Source organism: Rissa tridactyla, chromosome 3, assembly GCF_028500815.1.
Source record: "Rissa tridactyla isolate bRisTri1 chromosome 3, bRisTri1.patW.cur.20221130, whole genome shotgun sequence".
Lineage (NCBI taxonomy): Eukaryota > Metazoa > Chordata > Aves > Charadriiformes > Laridae > Rissa > Rissa tridactyla.
This window is the reverse complement of record NC_071468.1, coordinates 89,114,215-89,125,150: the sequence shown is the minus strand read 5'-3', so window position 1 is coordinate 89,125,150 and position 10,936 is coordinate 89,114,215. Positions and strand designations below refer to the sequence as shown.

At 39.5% G+C, this 10,936-nt stretch overlaps 1 protein-coding gene across 7 annotated transcripts in view; it reads left to right on the top strand.

The window, feature by feature from the left end:
• Positions 1-398: 398 nt before the first annotated feature.
• Positions 399-10,936, top strand: part of DOP1A (DOP1 leucine zipper like protein A) — a 68,089-nt gene continuing 57,551 nt past the window's right edge. For 2 of the 7 annotated variants that reach the window (XR_008465448.1, XR_008465449.1), the window contains exons 1-2: positions 445-473; positions 2,676-2,736. The gene's annotated coding sequence lies outside the window, so the exon portion shown is untranslated. Of the gene's footprint in view, positions 474-2,675; positions 2,737-10,936 lie in introns of those variants that run through there. The other 5 variants (XM_054195413.1, XM_054195414.1, XM_054195411.1 and 2 more) reach the window with 4 other exon arrangements.

Here is a 10,936-nt window from a genome sequence, read left to right as displayed (position 1 = left end):
AACAGGCTGCCCAGGGAAGTGGTGGAGTCACCATCCCTGGAGGAATTAAAAAGACGAGTAGATGTGCTGAGGGACATGGTTTAGTGGTGGTTTTGTCAGTGTTGGGTTGATGGTTGGACTTCATGATCTGAAAGGTCCCTTCCAGCCTAGACAATTCCATGATTCTGTGATTCTCTGTTTCATGATGTACCACCTGCCTTCCATTTTTACCTGCGCTCTGTTCGCTGAGCTATGTGAAGATGAGGCAAAATAAACATGCATACGTACATATATAATCCCCTTATTATTTCCATCGCCACCCACACGTCACACCCGCTCCTTGCCGAGGCCCGCCAGGGGGCGCTGTGTGGCGGCGCGGTGTGGGGATTGCGGGGGGGGGGGGGGGGGAGGCGCGGCGCGGTGCATGCCGGGAGCTGTCAGGGCGGTGCGGGGGTGCTGGTGGCGGTCGGGCTCTTCCGGCTCGGGTCGCTCAGGTAACGCCGCTCGCCCCCTTCTCTCCCTCCTCCTCCTCCCGGTGCCGGTAGGCTGCGGGGCCCGGCCCGGCGGCGGCCGCTCCCCTCCTCCTACCCTGTCGCCGCGCCTGTGTTGGGGGAGGGCGCCGCAGCCGAGCGGGGTCCGCCCCTGGAGCCGAGCCGGCCCTCTGGTCTCCTCTCCCCTCCCCGGGCCGGGCCACGAGCACCGCCGAGGAGGGAGGGCGAGGGCCGGGCCGGCCCCGAGCTGGCATGGGGGCGGGTGGGCAGGTGCCGAGGAGCCTGGGGGAGAGCGGTTAGCCTGTTAATTGCTCTTCATCAATTAACCTGTGGCACCCGGCGCGCCCCGCTGCCGCTCCGTGGTCTGCTCTCCGCTCCCCGGTGCCGTCCCTCCGTAGCGCAAAGCGGGCCCCGGGTGGGTTTCGAGGCTGCAGGGTTCCCCCCCTTCGTCGATCCCCGTCCCGATCCCCCTCCCCGGCCCTCGGGCGCTGCCGGCGGGGCCTGGTTCCGCCCTTCATGGAGAGGCTTCCTCCGGGGACCTCTCCCCGCCTGGGAACAAGCCCGGCCTTGGGCTGCCGTAGCCGTCCTGCTTTGACCTTGAGCGAATAAGGGCTGCGGGCCTCTTTTGGGTGGGATTCCCGGCTGGCTGGCTCGGCTGCTGGAGTGGTGGCGTGTGGTGTTTGGAAGGATACGTGGGGCTTATGGCTGGCTGTAGTTTGTGTAGCACGGGGTTAAATTTCATCTGTTGACACAGGGATGGCCTTAAATCTTGTGATGCCTGCTTAAAAACCATAAGTATGTGACAGCTTCTGGTGTTAAAGGTTTTTTTACAAGTAACATTTGCATACCTGTAATAATAACCAGAAAAACCCAAACAATTTAGCTCTTTAAGGATCCTAAAATATGCTGGATATATGGGGTGCAGGTTTTGATGAGCTTGTTCTGGGTGACTCAACCCTTGTGTTTTCATTGCTGATAGCAAGAACCATTGCACTCCTGTGTCTTCTTTCGATATGCAGTAATACTGAATGTGTTATGGTTCTCGGGTTAACTGCATAATGTGGTACCTGAATTCCAGCTACAGGAGTGTGAAGTGGTGGGAAGACCCTGTCTAAATAGTAATGGGCAGATGCTTGCAGGAAATAAGGGGGTGTAATATAAGGGTGAAGATCATAGTCTTTCATTTTGTTGACAAGCCTTGCTCTGTGCTTATATGCTTATGCTGTCCTGGCTGTCAGATTTGCTTATTTTTTGTGTGTGAAATATGGGTAACTTTTCAAAACAGGCTGAAATACAGTAGACCTTTTGCAGGTCAAATAATTGTGTGGTGTCTAAATATTGTGATTATCCAAAATGTACAGTCATTTTTAATATAACATTGGTGAATGTCATGTGGAGGAGTGTCAGTTTGGGAACAGGCAGAACGTCAACAGTATAATTCCTGGTTTTGTTTTAATTGAAATGAGAATAGGCACTTTTGGAAATTAAGCTAAGTAAATGAGACATGAGGAAGGAGAGACTGCATTTCTGACTTACTGAATGTCTTACTTTTCCAACTTGTTAGTAACACCCGTGACAGTAGATGTTTAAACAACATTTTGCAAAGACAAGTTATCCTACGTCTTCCATTAGTGATGTGGCTGTGCATTCGAGTGGATGGTTATGTTCACAAGTTAGGCCATGTTTATACTGGTAGTGCTCTTCTTGTGTAAAAATACTGGCATGGTACACTGACCACTAGAAATACTCATCACATGCACAGCAAGCTATGCGGGTAAGAATGCAGTCTGTCTGGTGTGAGAGGGCTCAGCCTGTACTCTTCTGCCATTGTGCCCTGTTTGAATAAGGGGAGGATACTTCCGTGTGTTCATCTCTGGCTTAGTTCCCTTGACCAGAGTTACCACTGTCCACCTTTAGTGTCTTCTCGCTTAGCTGGGAATGACTGCTTAGGCAGGGCTGACTGAAAATGCTTATTACTATTCTACTTTTGTTTTATTTTTTACTTTGGCAGAGCTATATTATATTAAATATGCAGTGTGTAGAAGAGAACCAAGAAGAGGTATGAAGTATGTTGTAAAAAAACTTGTTTTGAACATTGTTGGGAAAAACAGGAGATAGAAAAGAGACTAAACTAAATGATACCTGCTACAGCATGAAATAGAAAATGGTAGTAATTTATTTGTATGCACATATATTGTCTTTCAGGTGAATAATCATATTGCCCTGACTGTGTAACTGAAAAGAAGTTGAATGATAAATAGAAACAGTAAGTGATATGTTTCTCTCTGAGAGCTTGGGGAGAAGAAACACTGCAGGCTCAACCATTTTTGCCCAATACCTGAAACAAGAAATGAGAAGAAAGCACCAAAGAGACTCAGTAAATGATTTCACTAGTCAACACATCCTTACATTTATCATAAACTTGTACTTCAGTATATCCATAAAAATCATGTAAAGCTGAGGAATGCTGCTTTGCCTAATTTGGTTTCTAGTATCATTTGCAATAATCAGAAGGGATTTATCCTTATATTTATGTCTTTTCTGGCTTACTTCTGAGGATGAGGAGAGCAAACAAGTTTTGATCCAGCCACTGTTTTCAGAACAGTCAGAAAAGCATTCTACTTTACAAATTCCTTTGAAATCCGTCTGCAGAATATGTAAAATCAGATGCATTGTAAAATATGACCTTAATCTAGATAGTGCGTAGGTGTACATATAACGTATGACACTGCTTCAGAATTAAAATCAGAGTAAAGTGATAGAAATGATTTGGAACTTGAAATGAATGAATTAGTAATATCTTAAGACCTCAGGGTATAATAAAAAAAAGCAAGTTGGACAAAGTCTTGCCCAAATGTATTGTATTAAAAGGTTACCTAAGTAAGGCAATGTTAGGGATATGAGAAGTTCTGACATGTTTTTGTGAAAAGAAATATCAGGGTGGTTTGGCAACAGAACTTGCCTGAAGCTACATACTATGAGAACGATTGGTATGGATGAATAAAAGGTTCATCTAAATCCTCATTTTTAAAGTTACTGTGAGCAAAGAATAAATGGATAAATTGTCAGGCCACCATTTATTTTTAGTTTTTCTTTTAAGTTGGTAGATTCCAATACAAACCATGTATTGGAATATTTAAAGAGCTGTCATAATGTGAAGGTGCAGCATTACCCTGGAAGCAAGGCTTCTCTCTCAGCAAAGGATAGTGCTGCAAGCATAATGTAAACTCATGTAGGTCCTTTTTTTTGTCTACCAAACCGAAAAGTATTCGGAAGTTGGCAAACTCTCCTTTAAAACAAAGTGTAGTACAAATATAAGTTTAAATGTATTCATACTGGTTCGAGTTGTTTTTCCTCATTACATTTGCTATGGCTTTTTTGTTTGTTTGTTTTTCATTTTTTATTTTAACTGTATTACTATATGAATTGGATTTACTGGTTTGCTGAGAGTCAAAAAACAAGCAAGAAAGAAAAAGAATACCTCAATACCTCTTCTGCCAGTAAACTCTTGGAAAAGATCGGAAGAGGAGAGCTAGCTGGTTGAAAAGGAATTATTTTCAGAGAGGATACAGTGACCATCTGAAGGCATGAGGCTGAAACACATAAAAGTGAGATAAATTGCAGTTTATTTTAGAAAGCTTACCTTGTTGCTGTGCTTGAACACCTGAAGAGGAGGTAACTATTTGAAATCATGTACGTACTTATCAATCAAAGCCTAGTTGGTGCATGTGAGAGCTGGGTGGTTGCACTGTGGGACAGGAGCAGCACAAAGCTTATGGTGCTGGCATGTGGTACGGTAGCCACAGGAAGGGTACGATTGCATTCACACCAGAACACGCTCATTTTCTCTTTGCTAATGATTTTTCCAACCCACCAAGCTTGTGTGGTTACCACGGGTTTGTCTGTGTCAGGTAAATACCTTCCATATTCTCTTTAGAGTAATCCAAACAATTCTAATACGCAGCTGTGGGATCTTTATGTGAAGGTGGGGAAACTCCTAACTGCGCAATGTTGTAGGTTTCACTGTGGATAGCTGAAAAACGGTCTACAAACTCAGGACACGAGCCAACCTTTTTCATCATGGCAACAACTTGTTTTGGACCAGGGAACACTAGGTGATACACTATATACAATGTTGTACTTAATTTCTGAGCAAGGATGTTGTGTTGCTGTTTGGCTTGGCATCGTCAAAGTGACTGGTTGACTCCAGGAGGTTACATTTTGTATATTAAAAAAATAAAAAATCTTACATCTTATAGTCTGCGTTTGGGATTGTTGGGATGTCAGCCTGGAGGATGAAATGAAGATTTTTTTATTTGAATAAAAGGGAAATAGTGACCAGTTCTCAATCTAGGTTGAAGTATTGGTTGTTTGAATACAGTGGTCAACAAAGGGAAGAATGGGACAAGAAGAATACTTGTGAGCATTGAAGGATAACCACAAGTTCAAGGAAGCATTTCCTCATTTTTCTCTATGTTGTGTTATTCTGACTTAAATTGCATCTGTTTTTTTAATATGACATGTTAGCTGTTTTGCATACTTTAAAATAAGAAGCATGGATGTCTGTAGTTCTGTTGATTTTTAGATGTAAAATGCATTCTGATTAAGTTATAATATAGTAGATTGATAACTCAGGAATCATTTGTTTGTAGAAAGGAAAAAACATGGGAAAATATTATTTTAGGAAGAAGAAAATATTTTCAGTTAATGGTTGACCTAAGTTATAATGAAGAAGATGCAAATCATCATCTTTCATTTACTGAGTGACATAAGTTCAGATCTGTGAAGTATGAGTGCTTAATTTGATCTCAAGGAGAATATGGTCTTTTAAGAGTAGAAACTTCAGTATAAGTAAGATTCCAACATTTGTGTAATACAAGAGTACTTAACTCTGGAAAAGATGATGTCTTCTGCTGAGTATCACATTGTCACTTGGGCATCTGTTGTATGCCACTACAATGCTTTCAGTGGCTTGTATGTATTTATTTTGCTTTATTCGGATTTTTTGAATTAATTTTTAACTGCTAGATGTGGTTAAAATAATTATTTGGCATTAAGTCAAAGATTATTTTAACAGAGGAAACCTTTTATGGCTTTATTACAGCAGTGCTTGGAGATCCTTGTGGTGAACAGGGCTCCTTTTTGCCTCATACTCTGCCACAAACAGCAAGACAGTCCTGAGTAGTATGCAGCACAAGTGCACAAGGGCTGGAAGAAAAGGAAGCAGTAGTGTTCTGTTGGTGTGCCTGGAATCAAAATTCCAATCTAGTATATCAAACTGTTTTGTAGTTCACCTATTACATATTGAAAAGCTGTAATAAAATGGAAGTCAGTAGAGGGATTAAAATGTTACCCTAAACTCTGTTTTAAGAGGCAGTTGGAAGAGACATGTATTTACCAATGAGGGTGAGAAGTCTTTGATCACTTTCTTCTCCCCCTGATAAACAGATAGACATAGATTTGATACTTTTTTACTTCTGAAAAAATATCTTCTAAAGCAAATACATTCACCTAGAGATTGTTTATCATCATAAATTTGTTTTCTTGAACAATTAATAGAGAAATTGATTACTGAGAAGGCTTGTTGTACATTCCTTATGAATTCTTAAGCTTGTTATTTGTTCCTCTTCATGAACTCATGTCTGGTGTAATTCAGACTTTAGAATACCATAAAACAGCAACAGCAGAAAGAACATTTTGAGTACCCTATGTATTTCTATCAGACTATGCTCAGTGGTAGATCTACAGTTTTATTGCAGTTGGCTTTCTTTTGTGACTTCCTGTATATACAAAAGAAGAAAAAGTAGACTTACTTTCTTTTTACTGAGAGTTTGGTTTTTGTATAATAATAAGCATAATAAATAATAAACATGTTTTGTGGATACTGAGGCCAAGAGGGAGCACATCCAGTTGGGTACCTAATCTCACCTCTCTAGTACAAGCCATAGGTTTTCTCTCATTTAATTCTTGTTTGAATGAGAATCACTGTCAGGAAAACATCTCATGTTGATTTAGAGGTTGCTAGTATGGGTAATGCACAGACTGTTACGCTGATTTAGATTAATTTTGTCGTGGAAAGAATTTGAACACCTAAAGCAGTGTTGGGGTTTTTTTCTGTGGAAAAATGTAATAAGCTGTTTCCAGTTGTGAATTTTGACTCTGCAGAAAAGTATACTGGGAGGTTATTAATCACAATATTAAATTTTATTAAGTGCTTTATAGCAGGATAGTAATGAAATAGTGGCTAATTATAGTTAATTATACAGTCTGGGTTTTTTTGTTTCGTTAATTTGGGTAATATGGGGTTGGGTTTTTTATCTTTCATTACTTTACTGAATAGCAATTGGTCAAAATAACAAGCTCAAGTGGTTCTTATTCTTCAGAAGACATTAGAGATGCCTCTTTGAAAAGTTCTGAAATAAGAGGATTCCGTAGAAAAACAATTTAGAAATAATTAGGTGTAATTGGAAAAACTTTGGTGATAGAAGAATATAGGTGTTTGCAATATTTGATTTTTATCTTAAGAGACTAGCCTGGGATTTGCAGTACTTATTTTGCTAGCCATGCTTCTGAGAGGAAACAATGCACAATAAATTACCAATTGACAAGGCTTCTGTTTGCCATGTATTAAAATCTGTGTTTGTATTAAGTCTATTAAAATAAAAATATGTTTCTGTAGTTACCAGCTTGGTATGTGGGCACTGTACACAGCTTAAAAAGCAATAGCATAGTACTGTGAAATTTGAAATTTTTCTCATCTGCTTTTTAATTATCTATTAGTTCTTTTACTGTACATCCCATAGCCATGCTTGAAACAGTGAACTGTTTTGGAAAAGCCTTGAAATATTGCAAAGCTGAAACTCTGAGGAATTCAAAGGGAGCAAGTTTGTAATATCAGGTTCTTGCAGTACTTGGGACAAATCCTGAGCATTCTTCAAGTGACATATGTACGCAGATTTGTGCTCACGGTCATCAGCCCCTTGACCTGTACCAGAAAGTGACCATTTTAGTACTGCAGATTGATGTGAAGCAGATAAGTAGAGCGATTCTGTGAGCCTTGAAAAATGTAAGAGTGGAACAGTAGCAAATAAAACCTGAAGAGGAGCTTTGGGGTACAACAGATATTGGAGAGCTTATGAATCGTTGTGAAGTCTCATAACCTTGTGATTAAATTGAGACAGAATCTAGGTGAAAGCTGCTTTTATTGAGTAAGTGTTGACGAAGCTGCTGTTCTTCTCAATCGAGTTTCTTTAGCTTCAGTGAAAACCATTTAGAGCCTTTTAAACAGGTTAATAGATTGTGTTGATGTTAGACAGAAGGCTCTCAGGCATGTGAGTTGTGAAGGATGAGCACTTGCTGTGGAAAACACAGCTGTAGCAGTATCATCTGAACTCAGAGGAAAGCCAATACCACCTCATTGATGAAGGGAACTGAAGGCTACTCTGTGAACACAGTGTACATACCCCCCCCCCCCCAGCAAAAGGAGATCCACAGCCCCAGGTAACTGCTTTCCTTGTCAAAGTCATACTCGAAGACCGTACAGGCATTATATCAGAATTGTGCGGTATCTGTTTTTTAATCCCCATGAGATGATGAAGTGGAAGGTAGTAAGTATCAAGACCTACTCACAGTTATAAGGAGATAAGCATTACCAGGCTTTAATGTTGTATTGAAATATCAGGGCTGCAAAATTAAATGTGGTTAAATCTGCAGTTTTATTATAGATTAAGAGAATAGAAAAGTATTAGTAAGAATACATGACAGAAAAAAGAAAATATTAAAAACTGTATTTTGGAATTTCTTCAGGCTAAACAAAAAATAAACCTTGTAGGGCAAGTATATTTTTATGTATGAGAGCTAATAAAAATGAGCATTCACGTAGTGGTAGGCTTATAGTGCTAGGTTTATAAAAATAATACATAATATTTACATAGTATGTTCTCTGCATCCCTGGCTTATTATGGCTACTGGTATGATTTGGAAGATATGTTGCTTAAAATAGACGCTCTTCATTGTGGGAAAAACTATGCAAGAAATTCTTTTTGTCCTTGTAACCTCAAACTATATAAAACTTTTTTGTTTTTAAGAAAGAAAAATGAGACCATAATGATAGACTAGTAAGAAAACAGTATGTTTTTTTTTTCTTCTCTATATAAAACTTCATAATGATTAAATTCACTGATAAGATGCAGATAAATTTAAATATCAATTACATGACTAGAGTAAGTTCATTAGTATCAGCCGGCGTGCAATAGACTTGTCTAAAAGTATAGGTTATTCAGTCAAAGTTCTTCATGTTTTTTGTGGAAGAAAACATTCTGATCAGTTAGTAAGTCTGAAAAAAGCTACCTGTTTAGCTCTGTGTTCCTACTGGTTTTGTCTAACCTTTGATAATCCTGAGTCAGTCCACTCTCAGCTTTCAGGCTTTTCAAGCATTTGAGGAAGACAGAGCCCTATCTTCCACTCAGCCATAAGTGGTTGCATTTATGCTTTAGCCGGATAAAAAAAAGGATGCTGATGCTTTCTTCACTCAGAAAGCATTATTCTCTGCGTCAAGTTCTTTCTCCATCCTTTGTGCCTGGAAAAATGAGAATTGTGCTGCTTTTGTAAGTTGGTCCTTTCTTCTTTTTTAGTGTCAATACTTTATTTTACTTTTTTTTTGAGATCAGACATGGCAGTTGTGCATCTGTCTCTTTGAGAAGTCTGTTGGCATTCTACAGCTTTTGCAAAGCAGATCTGATCTTTTTCTGGGCTTAATCCAAAGAAAGATGTTTATTATAAAATGAAACCACATGAAATACTTTTTTTAAATAAAAAGTGAGATCTAAGTGCTTTATGCCAGTGGGGTATCGTGAAATCTCTTGATTTGGTACCCAGAATATGTTTTTTAAGTGATGTTTTGCATTTCTCTTCTGCCTTGGAGACGATCTGTCATTATTAGTCCGCCATCAGAATCAAGAGTGCAAAAGGCTTGTATTTCTTGGCCTTTTTATTCACTCCTGCTATCCTAGCTCTTTTTCTTCATTTTGTCTGTCCATTTCTTGTTGTTCTTCTTTCTTGCATTTTTCCTTATGATGCTGAGAAACCAGGAAAAGAGCAATATGAGGAGAAAGATAGTAATAAGGGTAAAGAAATGATTAATGTGGAATCTTGGTTGTTCTGTAGAAGAAATGGTAAATGTGACGATGGCAGAAGAAGGGTTTGTCTGGCACCTTACGTGTGCCCATCCATGAAAGGTTAAGGGTGAGAGGCTTCTTGAAGGTCCCTCTCCATGACCCAGAGTGGTGGTATACCGTCTCTGACTGAAGCAAGGATTTTTAGTGTTGTTCTAGCATTAAAAAAAGTGAAGTTTGCAGGATTAAAGCTGGATTCTTATCAATTTATCTTCAGAAGCACCTGCTAATTAAAGGGAAAAAAAAAAAAACCAAACAGAAGGGAGCAAAAATCTGCCAGGGCACTTTGTGATTAACTTGACAAGATTACGATCATGAAATTTTGAGCCTGATTTAGCACTGTCTTAGTTCGGAGATGTCGGAGTACAGCTTTCTTCATTTTACCTTTTGGAGTGGTGAAAGGGTAAAATGGTACTAATAGAGACATAGTTTATAGGTTTTGGGGTTGTTTCAAGAACATAGCAAGGAGTTGGCATTTGGGTAGCTGAAAATACTGGATAACCAGTCCTAGGGTTTTATGTTGTTCAGTTAGTGGTAAGTGCTTATGAGTACTGTTGACAAAGTTATTAAAGAGCAGCTTCATAGCCATTTTGGGGAGAACACTATTTGAAGGGAAGGATGGATATAGTACAAATTAAAGATTTCGATGTGTTCATATAAAACACTTAAAATTGATCGTATATGATAAAAGGCAGAAAAGTGTTCATGTTTTTAATGCATCTTGCACAACTGGAGTGTGCTTATTACATGAAGTAATGCAAGTTGAATTGCTAATCTTTTCTGATTGGTCTAAAAAAACTTAAACTTTTTTCCTGAGCTGAATTTAAAGATAAGTGGTTTCATTATCTCCCATCAACTGTAGAACCACCAGAAATCAGAATGTCACTTTTTATTGCTGCTAATTCTTCTGCTCTATTATTTCATAGGCGTTTTTCATTTCAAACAGTCCTGCTATTTTGTCATATCGCTGCTCACTGGGAATAGGGGCCAGCAAGGCATGTTCTCCAGTCATTTTGGAAGGGCTTGCTGAAGCTGCTGTTTTCAGCGTGACTCTATTTATCATACCTGGTACACAGTCTGATGAATACAGCTTTTTTTTATATGTGTTCCATGGCTGGTTTGGGGTTTTTTGGTCTACTATACTTTAGCCTGTGCTTCTGCACACAATTTTCTTCACATTTTCCTTTAATCAAGACAGAAGAGAGCAGCATCTGCTCAGTGTGAAGCCTCTTCTGAAGCTGAGTATCAGAGAGAATTCCCAAAAGACCTCAATTAAAAGGGGCACAAAAGCTG